Genomic DNA, 13,097 nt, shown 5'->3' with positions numbered 1-13,097 from the left:
AGTTTTGAAACTCTCTTTTTGTAGAATCTGCAAGTAGATATTTCGAGCGCTTTGAGGCCTATGCTGGGAAATGAAATATCTTCACCTAAAAACAAGAGAGCGGCATTCTCAGAAACTTCTTTGTGATGAGGGCATTCAACTCAGAGACTTGAACCTTCCTTTTGAAAGAGGAGTTTTGAAACACTCTTTTTGTAGAATCTGCAAGTGTTTATTTGGAGTGCTTTGAGGCCTATGCTGGAAAAGGAAATATCTTCACATTAAAACTACACAGAAGCATTCTGAGATACTTCTTGGTGATGAGTGCATTCAACTCACAGACCTGAACTTTCCTTTTGAAAGAGCAGTTTTGAAACACTCTTTTTGTAGAATCTGCAAGTAGATATTTGGAGCGCTTTGAGGCCTATGCTGGGAAATGAAATATCTTCACCTAAAAACAAGAGAGAGGCATTCTCAGAAACTTCTTTGTGATGAGGGCATTCAACTCACAGACTTGAAACTTCCTTTGGAAAGAGCAGTTTTGAAACACTCTTTTTGTAGAATCTGCAAGTAGACATTTGGAGCGCTTTGAGGCCTATGCTGGCAAACGAAATATCTTCACCTAAAAACAGGAGAGAAGCATTCTCAGAAACTTCTGTGTGATAAGTGCATTCAACTCACAGACTTGAACATTCCTTTCGATAGAGCAGTTTGGAAACACTCCTTTTGTAGAATCTGCAAGTGTTTATTTGGAGTGCTTTGAGGCCTATGCTGGAAAAGGAAATATCTTCACATACAAACTACACAGAAGCATTCTGAGATACTTCTTGGTGATGAGTGCATTCAACTCACAGACTTCAACCTTCCTTTTGAAAGAGCAGTTTTGAAACACTCTTTTTGTAGAATCTGCAAGTAGATATTTGGAGCGCTTTGAGGCCTAGGCTGGGAAATGAAATATCTTCACCTAAAAACAAGAGAGAAGCATTCTCAGAAACTTCTGTGTGATGAGTGCATTCAACTCACAGACTTGAATATTCCCTTCGATAGAGCAGTTTGGAAACACTCCTTTTGTAGAATCTGCAAGTGTTTATTTGGAGCGCTCTGAGGCCTATGCTGGAAAAGGAAATATCTTCACATAAAAACTAGACAGAAGCATTCTCAGAAACTTCTGCGTGATGAGTTCATTCAACTCACAAAGTTGAACGTTCCTTTCTATAGGACACTTTTGAAACACTCCTTTAGTAGAATCTGCAAGTGTTTATTTCGAGCCCTTTGAGGCCAAAGATTGAAAAGGAAATGTCTTCAAATAACAACTAGACAGAAGCATTCTCAGAAACTACTTTGTGATGAGTGCATTCAACTCAGAGACTTGAACCTTCCTTTTGAAAGAGCAGTTTTGAAACACTCTTTTTGTAGAATCTGCAAGTAGACATTTGGAGCGCTTTGAGGCCTATGCTGGGAAATGAAATATCTTCACCTAAAAACAAGAGAGAAGCATTCTCAGAAACTTCTGTGTGATGAGTGCATTCAACTCACATACTTCAACCATCCTTTTGAAAGACCAGTTTTGAAACACTCTTTTTGTAGAATCTGCAAGTAGATATTTGGAGCGCTTTGAGGCCTATGCTGGGAAATGAAATATCTTCACCTAAAAACAAGAGAGAAGCATTCTCAGAAACTTCTGTGTGATGAGTGCATTCAACTCACAGACTTGAACATTCCTTTTGATAGAGCAGTTTGAAAACACTCCTTTTGTGGAATCTCCAAGTGTTTATTTGGAGCCCTCTGAGGCCTATGCTGGAAAAGGAAATATCTTCCCATAAAAACTAGACAGAAGCATTCTCAGAAACTTCGGTGTGATGAGTTCATTCAACTCACAGACTTGAACGTTCCTTTTGATAGGACAGTTTTGAAACACTCCTTTAGTAGAATCTGCAACTGTTTATTTCGAGCCCTTTGAGGCCAATGATGGAAAAGGAAATGTCTTCAAATAAAAACTACAAAGAAGCATTCTCAGAAACTTCTTTGCGATGAGTGCATTCAACTCACAGACTTGAACCTTCCTTTTGAAAGAGCAGTTTTGAAACACTCTTTTTGTAGAATCTGCAAGTGTTTATTTGGAGTGCTTTGAGGCCTATGCTGGAAAAGGAAATATCTTCACATTAAAACTACACAGAAGCATTCTGAGATACTTCTTGGTGATGAGTGCATTCAACTCACAGACCTGAACTTTCCTTTTGAAAGAGCAGTTTTGAAACACTCTTTTTGTTGAATCTGCAAGTAGACATTTGGAGCGCTTTGAGGCCTATGCTGGCAAATGAAATATCTTCAACTAAAAACAAGAGAGAAACATTCTCAGAAACTTCTGGATGATGGGTGCATTCAACTCACAGACTTGAACATTCCTTTCGATAGAGCAGTTTGGAAACACTCCTTTTGTAGAATCTGCAAGTGTTTATTTGGAGTGCTTTGAGGCTTATGCTGGAAAGGAAATATCTTCACATAAAAACTACACAGAAGCATTCTGAGATACTTCTTGGTGATGAGTGCATTCAACTCACAGATCTGAACTTTCCTTTTGAAAGAGCAGTTTTGAAACTCTCTTTTTGTAGAATCTGCAAGTAGATATTTCGAGCGCTTTGAGGCCTATGCTGGGAAATGAAATATCTTCACCTAAAAACAAGAGAGCGGCATTCTCAGAAACTTCTTTGTGATGAGGGCATTCAACTCAGAGACTTGAACCTTCCTTTTGAAAGAGGAGTTTTGAAACACTCTTTTTGTAGAATCTGCAAGTGTTTATTTGGAGTGCTTTGAGGCCTATGCTGGAAAAGGAAATATCTTCACATTAAAACTACACAGAAGCATTCTGAGATACTTCTTGGTGATGAGTGCATTCAACTCACAGACCTGAACTTTCCTTTTGAAAGAGCAGTTTTGAAACACTCTTTTTGTAGAATCTGCAAGTAGATATTTGGAGCGCTTTGAGGCCTATGCTGGGAAATGAAATATCTTCACCTAAAAACAAGAGAGAGGCATTCTCAGAAACTTCTTTGTGATGAGGGCATTCAACTCACAGACTTGAAACTTCCTTTGGAAAGAGCAGTTTTGAAACACTCTTTTTGTAGAATCTGCAAGTAGACATTTGGAGCGCTTTGAGGCCTATGCTGGCAAACGAAATATCTTCACCTAAAAACAGGAGAGAAGCATTCTCAGAAACTTCTGTGTGATAAGTGCATTCAACTCACAGACTTGAACATTCCTTTCGATAGAGCAGTTTGGAAACACTCCTTTTGTAGAATCTGCAAGTGTTTATTTGGAGTGCTTTGAGGCCTATGCTGGAAAAGGAAATATCTTCACATACAAACTACACAGAAGCATTCTGAGATACTTCTTGGTGATGAGTGCATTCAACTCACAGACTTCAACCTTCCTTTTGAAAGAGCAGTTTTGAAACACTCTTTTTGTAGAATCTGCAAGTAGATATTTGGAGCGCTTTGAGGCCTAGGCTGGGAAATGAAATATCTTCACCTAAAAACAAGAGAGAAGCATTCTCAGAAACTTCTGTGTGATGAGTGCATTCAACTCACAGACTTGAATATTCCCTTCGATAGAGCAGTTTGGAAACACTCCTTTTGTAGAATCTGCAAGTGTTTATTTGGAGCGCTCTGAGGCCTATGCTGGAAAAGGAAATATCTTCACATAAAAACTAGACAGAAGCATTCTCAGAAACTTCTGCGTGATGAGTTCATTCAACTCACAAAGTTGAACGTTCCTTTCTATAGGACACTTTTGAAACACTCCTTTAGTAGAATCTGCAAGTGTTTATTTCGAGCCCTTTGAGGCCAAAGATTGAAAAGGAAATGTCTTCAAATAACAACTAGACAGAAGCATTCTCAGAAACTTCTTTGTGATGAGTGCATTCAACTCACAGACTTCAACCTTCCTTTTGAAAGAGCAGTTTTGAAACACTCTTTTTGTAGAATCTGCAAGTAGACATTTGGAGCGCTTTGAGGCCTATGCTGGGAAATGAAATATCTTCACATAGAAACAAGAGAGAAGCATTCTCAGAAACTTCTGTGTGATGAGTGCATTCAACTCACATACTTCAACCATCCTTTTGAAAGACCAGTTTTGAAACACTCTTTTTGTAGAATCTGCAAGTAGATATTTGGAGCGCTTTGAGGCCTATGCTGGGAAATGAAATATCTTCACCTAAAAACAAGAGAGAAGCATTCTCAGAAACTTCTGTGTGATGAGTGCATTCAACTCACAGACTTGAACATTCCTTTTGATAGAGCAGTTTGAAAACACTCCTTTTGTGGAATCTCCAAGTGTTTATTTGGAGCCCTCTGAGGCCTATGCTGGAAAAGGAAATATCTTCCCATAAAAACTAGACAGAAGCATTCTCAGAAACTTCGGTGTGATGAGTTCATTCAACTCACAGACTTGAACGTTCCTTTTGATAGGACAGTTTTGAAACACTCCTTTAGTAGAATCTGCAACTGTTTATTTCGAGCCCTTTGAGGCCAATGATGGAAAAGGAAATGTCTTCAAATAAAAACTACAAAGAAGCATTCTCAGAAACTTCTTTGCGATGAGTGCATTCAACTCACAGACTTGAACCTTCCTTTTGAAAGAGCAGTTTTGAAACACTCTTTTTGTAGAATCTGCAAGTGTTTATTTGGAGTGCTTTGAGGCCTATGCTGGAAAAGGAAATATCTTCACATTAAAACTACACAGAAGCATTCTGAGATACTTCTTGGTGATGAGTGCATTCAACTCACAGACTTGAACTTTCCTTTTGAAAGAGCAGTTTTGAAACACTCTTTTTGTTGAATCTGCAAGTAGACATTTGGAGCGCTTTGAGGCCTATGCTGGCAAATGAAATATCTTCAACTAAAAACAAGAGAGAAACATTCTCAGAAACTTCTGGATGATGGGTGCATTCAACTCACAGACTTGAACATTCCTTTCGATAGAGCAGTTTGGAAACACTCCTTTTGTAGAATCTGCAAGTGTTTATTTGGAGTGCTTTGAGGCTTATGCTGGAAAGGAAATATCTTCACATAAAAACTACACAGAAGCATTCTGAGATACTTCTTGGTGATGAGTGCATTCAACTCACAGATCTGAACTTTCCTTTTGAAAGAGCAGTTTTGAAACTCTCTTTTTGTAGAATCTGCAAGTAGATATTTCGAGCGCTTTGAGGCCTATGCTGGGAAATGAAATATCTTCACCTAAAAACAAGAGAGCGGCATTCTCAGAAACTTCTTTGTGATGAGGGCATTCAACTCAGAGACTTGAACCTTCCTTTTGAAAGAGGAGTTTTGAAACACTCTTTTTGTAGAATCTGCAAGTGTTTATTTGGAGTGCTTTGAGGCCTATGCTGGAAAAGGAAATATCTTCACATTAAAACTACACAGAAGCATTCTGAGATACTTCTTGGTGATGAGTGCATTCAACTCACAGACCTGAACTTTCCTTTTGAAAGAGCAGTTTTGAAACACTCTTTTTGTAGAATCTGCAAGTAGATATTTGGAGCGCTTTGAGGCCTATGCTGGGAAATGAAATATCTTCACCTAAAAACAAGAGAGAGGCATTCTCAGAAACTTCTTTGTGATGAGGGCATTCAACTCACAGACTTGAACCTTCCTTTGGAAAGAGCAGTTTTGAAACACTCTTTTTGTAGGATCTGCAAGTAGACATTTGGAGCGCTTTGAGGCCTATGCTGGCAAATGAAATATCTTCACCTAAAAACAGGAGAGAAGCATTCTCAGAATCTTCTGTGTGATGAGTGCATTCAACTCATAGACTTGAACATTCCTTTCGATAGAGCAGTTTGGAAACACTCCTTTTGTAGAATCTGCAAGTGTTTATTTGGAGTGCTTTGAGGCCTATGCTGGAAAAGGAAATATCTTCACATACAAACTACACAGAAGCATTCTGAGATACTTCTTGGTGATGAGTGCATTCAACTCACAGACTTCACCCTTCCTTTTGAAAGAGCAATTTTGAAACACTCTTTTTGTAGAATCTGCAAGTAGATATTTGGAGCGCTTTGAGGCCTATGCTGGGAAATGAAATATCTTCACCTAAAAGCAAGAGAGAAGCATTCTCAGAAACTTCTGTGTGATGAGTGCATTCAACTCACAGACTTGAATATTCCCTTCGATAGAGCAGTTTGGAAACACTCCTTTTGTAGAATCTGCAAGTGTTTATTTGGAGCGCTCTGAGGCCTATGCTGGAAAAGGAAATATCTTCACATAAAAACTAGACAGAAGCATTCTCAGAAACTTCTGCATGATGAGTTCATTCAACTCACAAAGTTGAACGTTCCTTTCTATAGGACACATTTGAAACACTCCTTTAGTAGAATCTGCAAGTGTTTATTTCGAGCCCTTTGAGGCCAAAGATTGAAAAGGCAATGTCTTCTAATAACAACTAGAAAGAAGCATTCTCAGAAACTTCTTTGTGATGAGTGCATTCAACTCACAGACTTGAACCTTCCTTTTGAAAGAGCAGTTTTGAAACACTCTTTTTGTAGAATCTGCAAGTAGACATTTGGAGCGCTTTGAGGCCTATGCTGGGAAATGAAATATCTTCACCTAAAAACAAGAGAGAAACATTCTCAGAAACTTCTGTGTGATGAGTGCACTCAACTCACAGACTTGAACATTCCTTTCGATAGAGCAGTTTGGAAACACTCCTTTTGTAGAATCTGCAAGTGTTTATTTGGAGTGCTTTGAGGCCTATGCTGGAAAAGGAAATATCTTCACATACAAACTACACAGAAGCATTCTGAGATACTTCTTGGTGATGAGTGCATTCAACTCACAGATCTGAACTTTCCTTTTGAAAGAGCAGTTTTGAAACTCTCTTTTTGTAGAATCTGCAAGTAGATATTTCGAGCGCTTTGAGGCCTATGCTGGGAAATGAAATATCTTCACCTAAAAACAAGAGAGCGGCATTCTCAGAAACTTCTTTGTGATGAGGGCATTCAACTCAGAGACTTGAACCTTCCTTTTGAAAGAGGAGTTTTGAAACACTCTTTTTGTAGAATCTGCAAGTGTTTATTTGGAGTGCTTTGAGGCCTATGCTGGAAAAGGAAATATCTTCACATTAAAACTACACAGAAGCATTCTGAGATACTTCTTGGTGATGAGTGCATTCAACTCACAGATCTGAACTTTCCTTTTGAAAGAGCAGTTTTGAAACACTCTTTTTGTAGAATCTGCAAGTTGATATTTGGAGCGCTTTGAGGCCTATGCTGGGAAATGAAGTATCTTCACCTAAAAACAAGAGAGAGGCATTCTCAGAAACTTCTTTGTGATGAGGGCATTCAACTCACAGACTTGAACCTTCCTTTGGAAAGAGCAGTTTTGAAACACTCTTTTTGTAGAATCTGCAAGTAGACATTTGGAGCGCTTTGAGGCCTATGCTGGCAAACGAAATATCTTCACCTAAAAACAGGAGAGAAGCATTCTCAGAAACTTCTGTGTGATAAGTGCATTCAACTCACAGACTTGAACATTCCTTTCGATAGAGCAGTTTGGAAACACTCCTTTTGTAGAATCTGCAAGTGTTTATTTGGAGTGCTTTGAGGCCTGTGCTGGAAAAGGAAATATCTTCACATACAAACTACACAGAAGCATTCTGAGATACTTCTTGGTGATGAGTGCATTCAACTCACAGACTTCAACCTTCCTTTTGAAAGAGCAGTTTTGAAACACTCTTTTTGTAGAATCTGCAAGTAGATATTTGGAGCGCTTTGAGGCCTATGCTGGGAAATGAAATATCTTCACCTAAAAGCAAGAGAGAAGCATTCTCAGAAACTTCTGTTTGATGAGTGCATTCAACTCACAGACTTGAATATTCCCTTCGATAGAGCAGTTTGGAAACACTCCTTTTGTAGAATCTGCAAGTGTTTATTTGGAGCGCTCTGAGGCCTATGCTGGAAAAGGAAATATCTTCACATAAAAACTAGACAGAAGCATTCTCAGAAACTTCTGCATGATGAGTTCATTCAACTCACAAAGTTGAACGTTCCTTTCTATAGGACACATTTGAAACACTCCTTTAGTAGAATCTGCAAGTGTTTATTTCGAGCCCTTTGAGGCCAAAGATTGAAAAGGAAATGTCTTCAAATAACAACTAGACAGAAGCATTCTCAGAAACTTCTTTGTGATGAGTGCATTCAACTCACAGACTAGAACCTTCCTTTTGAAAGAGCAGTTTTGAAACACTCTTTTTGTAGAATCTGCAAGTAGACATTTGGAGCGCTTTGAGGCCTATGCTGGGAAATGAAATATCTTCACCTAAAAACAAGAGAGAAACATTCTCAGAAACTTCTGTGTGATGAGTGCATTCAACTCACAGACTTGAACATTCCTTTCGATAGAGCAGTTTGGAAACACTCCTTTTGTAGAATCTGCAAGTGTTTATTTGGAGTGCTTTGAGGCCTATGCTGGAAAAGGAAATATCTTCACATACAAACTACACAGAAGCATTCTGAGATACTTCTTGGTGTTGAGTGCATTCAACTCACAGACTTTAACCTTCCTTTTGAAAGAGCAGTTTTGAAACACTCTTTTTGTAGAATCTGCAAGTAGACATTTGGAGCGCTTTGAGGCCTATGCTGGGAAATGAAATATCTTCACCTAAAAACAAGAGAGAAGCATTCTCAGAAACTTCTGTGTGATGAGTGCATTCAACTCACATACTTCAACCTTCCTTTTGAAAGACCAGTTTTGAAACACTCTTTTTGTAGAATCTGCAAGTAGATATTTGGAGCGCTTTGAGGCCTATGCTGGGAAATGAAATATCTTCAACTAAAAACAAGAGAGAAGCATTCTCAGAAACTTCTGTGTGATGAGTGCATTCAACTCACAGACTTGAACATTGCTTTTGATAGAGCAGTTTGAAAACACTCCTTTTGTGGAATCTCCAAGTGTTTATTTGGAGTCCTCTGAGGCCTATGCTGGAAAAGGAAATATCTTCACATAAAAACTAGACAGAAGCATTCTCAGAAACTTCGGTGTGATGAGTTCATTCAACACACAGACTTGAACGTTCCTTTTGATAGGACAGTTTTGAAACACTCCTTTAGTAGAATCTGCAACTGTTTATTTCGAGCCCTTTGACGCCAATGATGGAAAAGGAAATGTCTTCAAATAAAAACTACAAAGAAGCATTCTCAGAAACTTCTTTGCGATGAGTGCATTCAACTCACAGACTTGAACATTCCTTTTGAAACAGCAGTTTTGAAACACTCTTTTTGTAGAATCTTCAAGTAGATATTTGGAGCGCTTTGAGGCCTATGCTTTGAAATGAAATATCTTCACCTAAAAGCAAGAGAGAAACATTCTCAGAAACTTCTGGATGATGGGTGCATTCAACTCACAGACTTGAACATTCCTTTCGATAGAGCAGTTTGGAAACACTCCTTTTGTAGAATCTGCAAGTGTTTATTTGGAGTGCTTTGAGGCTTATGCTGGAAAGGAAATATCTTCACATAAAAACTACACAGAAGCATTCTGAGATACTTCTTTGTGATGAGTTCATTCAACTCACAGACCTAAACTTTCCTTTTGAAAGAGCAGTTTTGAAACTCTCTTTTTGTAGAATCTGCAAGTAGATATTTCGAGCGCTTTGAGGCCTATGCTGGGAAATGAAATATCTTCACCTAAAAACAAGAGAGAGGCATTCTCAGAAACTTCTTTGTGATGAGGGCATTCAACTCAGAGACTTGAACCTTCCTTTTGAAAGAGGAGTTTTGAAACACTCTTTTTGTAGAATCTGCAAGTGTTTATTTGGAGCGCTCTGAGGCCTATGCTGGAAAAGGAAATATCTTCACATTAAAACTACACAGAAGCATTCTGAGATACTTCTTGGTGATGAGTGCATTCAACTCACAGACCTGAACTTTCCTTTTCAAAGAGCAGTTTTGAAACACTCTTTTTGTAGAATCAGCAAGTTGATATTTGGAGCGCTTTGAGGCCTATGCTGGGAAATGAAATATCTTCACCTAAAAACAAGAGAGAGGCATTCTCAGAAACTTCTTTGTGATGAGGGCATTCAACTCACAGACTTGAACCTTCCTTTGGAAAGAGCAGTTTTGAAACACTCTTTTTGTAGAATCTGCAAGTAGACATTTGGAGCGCTTTGAGGCCTATGCTGGCAAATGAAATATCTTCACCTAAAAACAGGAGAGAAGCATTCTCAGAAACTTCTGTGTGATGAGTGCATTCAACTCACAGACTTGAACATTCCTTTCGATAGAGCAGTTTGGAAACACTCCTTTTGTAGAATCTGCAAGTGTTTATTTGGAGTGCTTTGAGGCCTATGCTGGAAAAGGAAATATCTTCACATACAAACTACACAGAAGCATTCTGAGATACTTCTTGGTGATGAGTGCATTCAACTCACAGACTTCAACCTTCCTTTTGAAAGAGCAGTTTTGAAACACTCTTTTTGTAGACTCTGCAAGTAGATATTTGGAGCGCCTTGAGGCCTATGCTGGGAAATGAAATATCTTCACCTAAAAACAAGAGAGAAGCATTCTCAGAAACTTCTGTGTGATGAGTGCATTCAACTCACAGACTTCAACCTTCCTTTTGAAAGACCAGTTTTGAAACACTCTTTTTGTAGAATCTGCAAGTAGATATTTGGAGCGCTTTGAGGCCTATGCTGGGAAATGAAATATCTTCAACTAAAAACAATAGAGAAGCATTCTCAGAAACTTCTGTGTGATGAGTGCATTCAACTCACAGACTTGAACATTCCTTTTGATAGAGCAGTTTGAAAACACTCCTTTTGTGGAATCTCCAAGTGTTTATTTGGAGCCCTCTGAGGCCTATGCTGGAAAAGGAAATATCTTCCCATAAAAACTAGACAGAAGCATTCTCAGAAACTTCGGTGTGATGAGTTCATTCAACTCACAGACTTGAACGTTCCTTTTGATAGGACAGTTTTGAAACACTCCTTTAGTAGAATCTGCAACTGTTTATTTCGAGCCCTTTGACGCCAATGATGGAAAAGGGAATGTCTTCAAATAAAAACTACGAAGAAGAATTCTCAGAAACTTCTTTGCGATGAGTGCATTCAACTCACAGACTTGAACCTTCCTTTTGAAAGAGCAGTTTTGAAACACTCTTTTTGTAGAATCTGCAAGTGTTTATTTGGAGTGCTTTGAGGCCTATGCTGGAAAAGGAAATATCTTCACATTAAAACTACACAGAAGCATTCTGAGATACTTCTTGGTGATGAGTGCATTCAACTCACAGACCTGAACTTTCCTTTTAAAAGAGCAGTTTTGAAACACTCTTTTTGTAGAATCTGCAAGTAGATATTTGGAGCGCTTTGAGGCCTATGCTGGGAAATGAAATATCTTCACCTAAAAACAAGAGAGAGGCATTCTCAGAAACTTCTTTGTGATGAGGGCGTTCAACTCACAGACTTGAACCTTCCTTTGGAAAGAGCAGTTTTGAAACACTCTTTTTGTAGAATCTGCAAGTAGACAATTGGAGCGCTTTGAGGCCTATGCTGGCAAACGATATATCTTCACCTAAAAACAGGAGAGAAGCATTCTCAGAAACTTCTGTGTGATGAGTGCATTCAACTCACAGATTGAATATTCCCTTCGATAGAGCAGTTTGGAAACACTCCTTTTGTAGAATCTGCAAGTGTTTATTTGGTGTGCTTTGAGGCCTATGCTGGAAAAGGAAATATCTTCACATACAAACTACACAGAAGCATTCTGAGATACTTCTTTGTGTTGAGTGCATTCAACTCACAGACTTCAACCTTCCTTTTGAAAGAGCAGTTTTGAAACACTCTTTTTGTAGACTCTGGAAGTAGATATTTGGAGCGCTTTGAGGCCTATGCTGGGAAATGAAATATCTTCACCTAAAAACAAGAGAGAAGCATTCTCAGAAACTTCTGTGTGATGAGTGCATTCAACTCACAGACTTCAACCTTCCTTTTGAAAGACCAGTTTTGAAACACTCTTTTTGTAGAATCTGCAAGTAGATATTTGGAGCGCTTTGAGGCCTATGCTGGGAAATGAAATATCTTCACCTAAAAACAAGAGAGAAGCATTCTCAGAAACTTCTGTGTGATGAGTGCATTCAACTCACAGACTTGAACATTCCTTTTGATAGAGCAGTTTGAAAACACTCCTTTTGTGGAATCTCCAAGTGTTTATTTGGAGCCCTCTGAGGCCTATGCTGGAAAAGGAAATATCTTCCCATAAAAACTAGACAGAAGCATTCTCAGAAACTTCGGTGTGATGAGTTCATTCAACTCACAGACTTGAACGTTCCTTTTGATAGGACAGTTTTGAAACACTCCTTTAGTAGAATCTGCAACTGTTTATTTCGAGCTCCTTGAGGCCAATGATGGAAAAGGAAATGTCTTCAAATAAAAACTACAAAGAAGCATTCTCAGAAACTTCTTTGTGATGAGTGCATTCAACTCACAGACTTGAACCTTCCTTTTGAAAGAGCAGTTTTGAAACACTCTTTTTGTTGAATCTGCAAGTAGACATTTGGAGCGCTTTGAGGCCTATGCTGGCAAATGAAATATCTTCACCTAAAAACAAGAGAGAAACATTCTCAGAAACTTCTGGATGATGGGTGCATTCAACTCACAGACTTGAACATTCCTTTCGATAGAGCAGTTTGGAAACACTCCTTTTGTAGAATCTGCAAGTGTTTATTTGGAGTGCTTTGAGGCTTATGCTGGAAACGAAATATCTTCACATAAAAACTACACAGAAGCATTCTGAGATACTTCTTGGTGATGAGTGCATTCAACTCACAGATCTGAACTTTCCTTTTGAAAGAGCAGTTTTGAAACTCTCTTTTTGTAGAATCTGCAAAGAGATATTTCGAGCGCTTTGAGGCCTATGCTGGGAAATGAAATATCTTCACCTAAAAACAAGAGAGCGGCATTCTCAGAAACTTCTTTGTGATAAGGGCATTCAACTCAGAGACTTGAACCTTCCTTTTGAAAGAGGAGTTTTGAAACACTCTTTTTGTAGAATCTGCAAGTGTTAATTTGGAGTGCTTTGAGGCCTATGCTGGAAAAGGAAATATCTTCACATTAAAACTACACAGAAGAAT

This window comes from Pongo abelii, chromosome 1, assembly GCF_028885655.2.
Source record: "Pongo abelii isolate AG06213 chromosome 1, NHGRI_mPonAbe1-v2.0_pri, whole genome shotgun sequence".
NCBI classification, from domain to species: Eukaryota; Metazoa; Chordata; class Mammalia; order Primates; family Hominidae; genus Pongo; species Pongo abelii.
The sequence above is the reverse complement of the archived record's forward strand: the minus strand, read 5'-3'. Positions refer to the sequence as shown.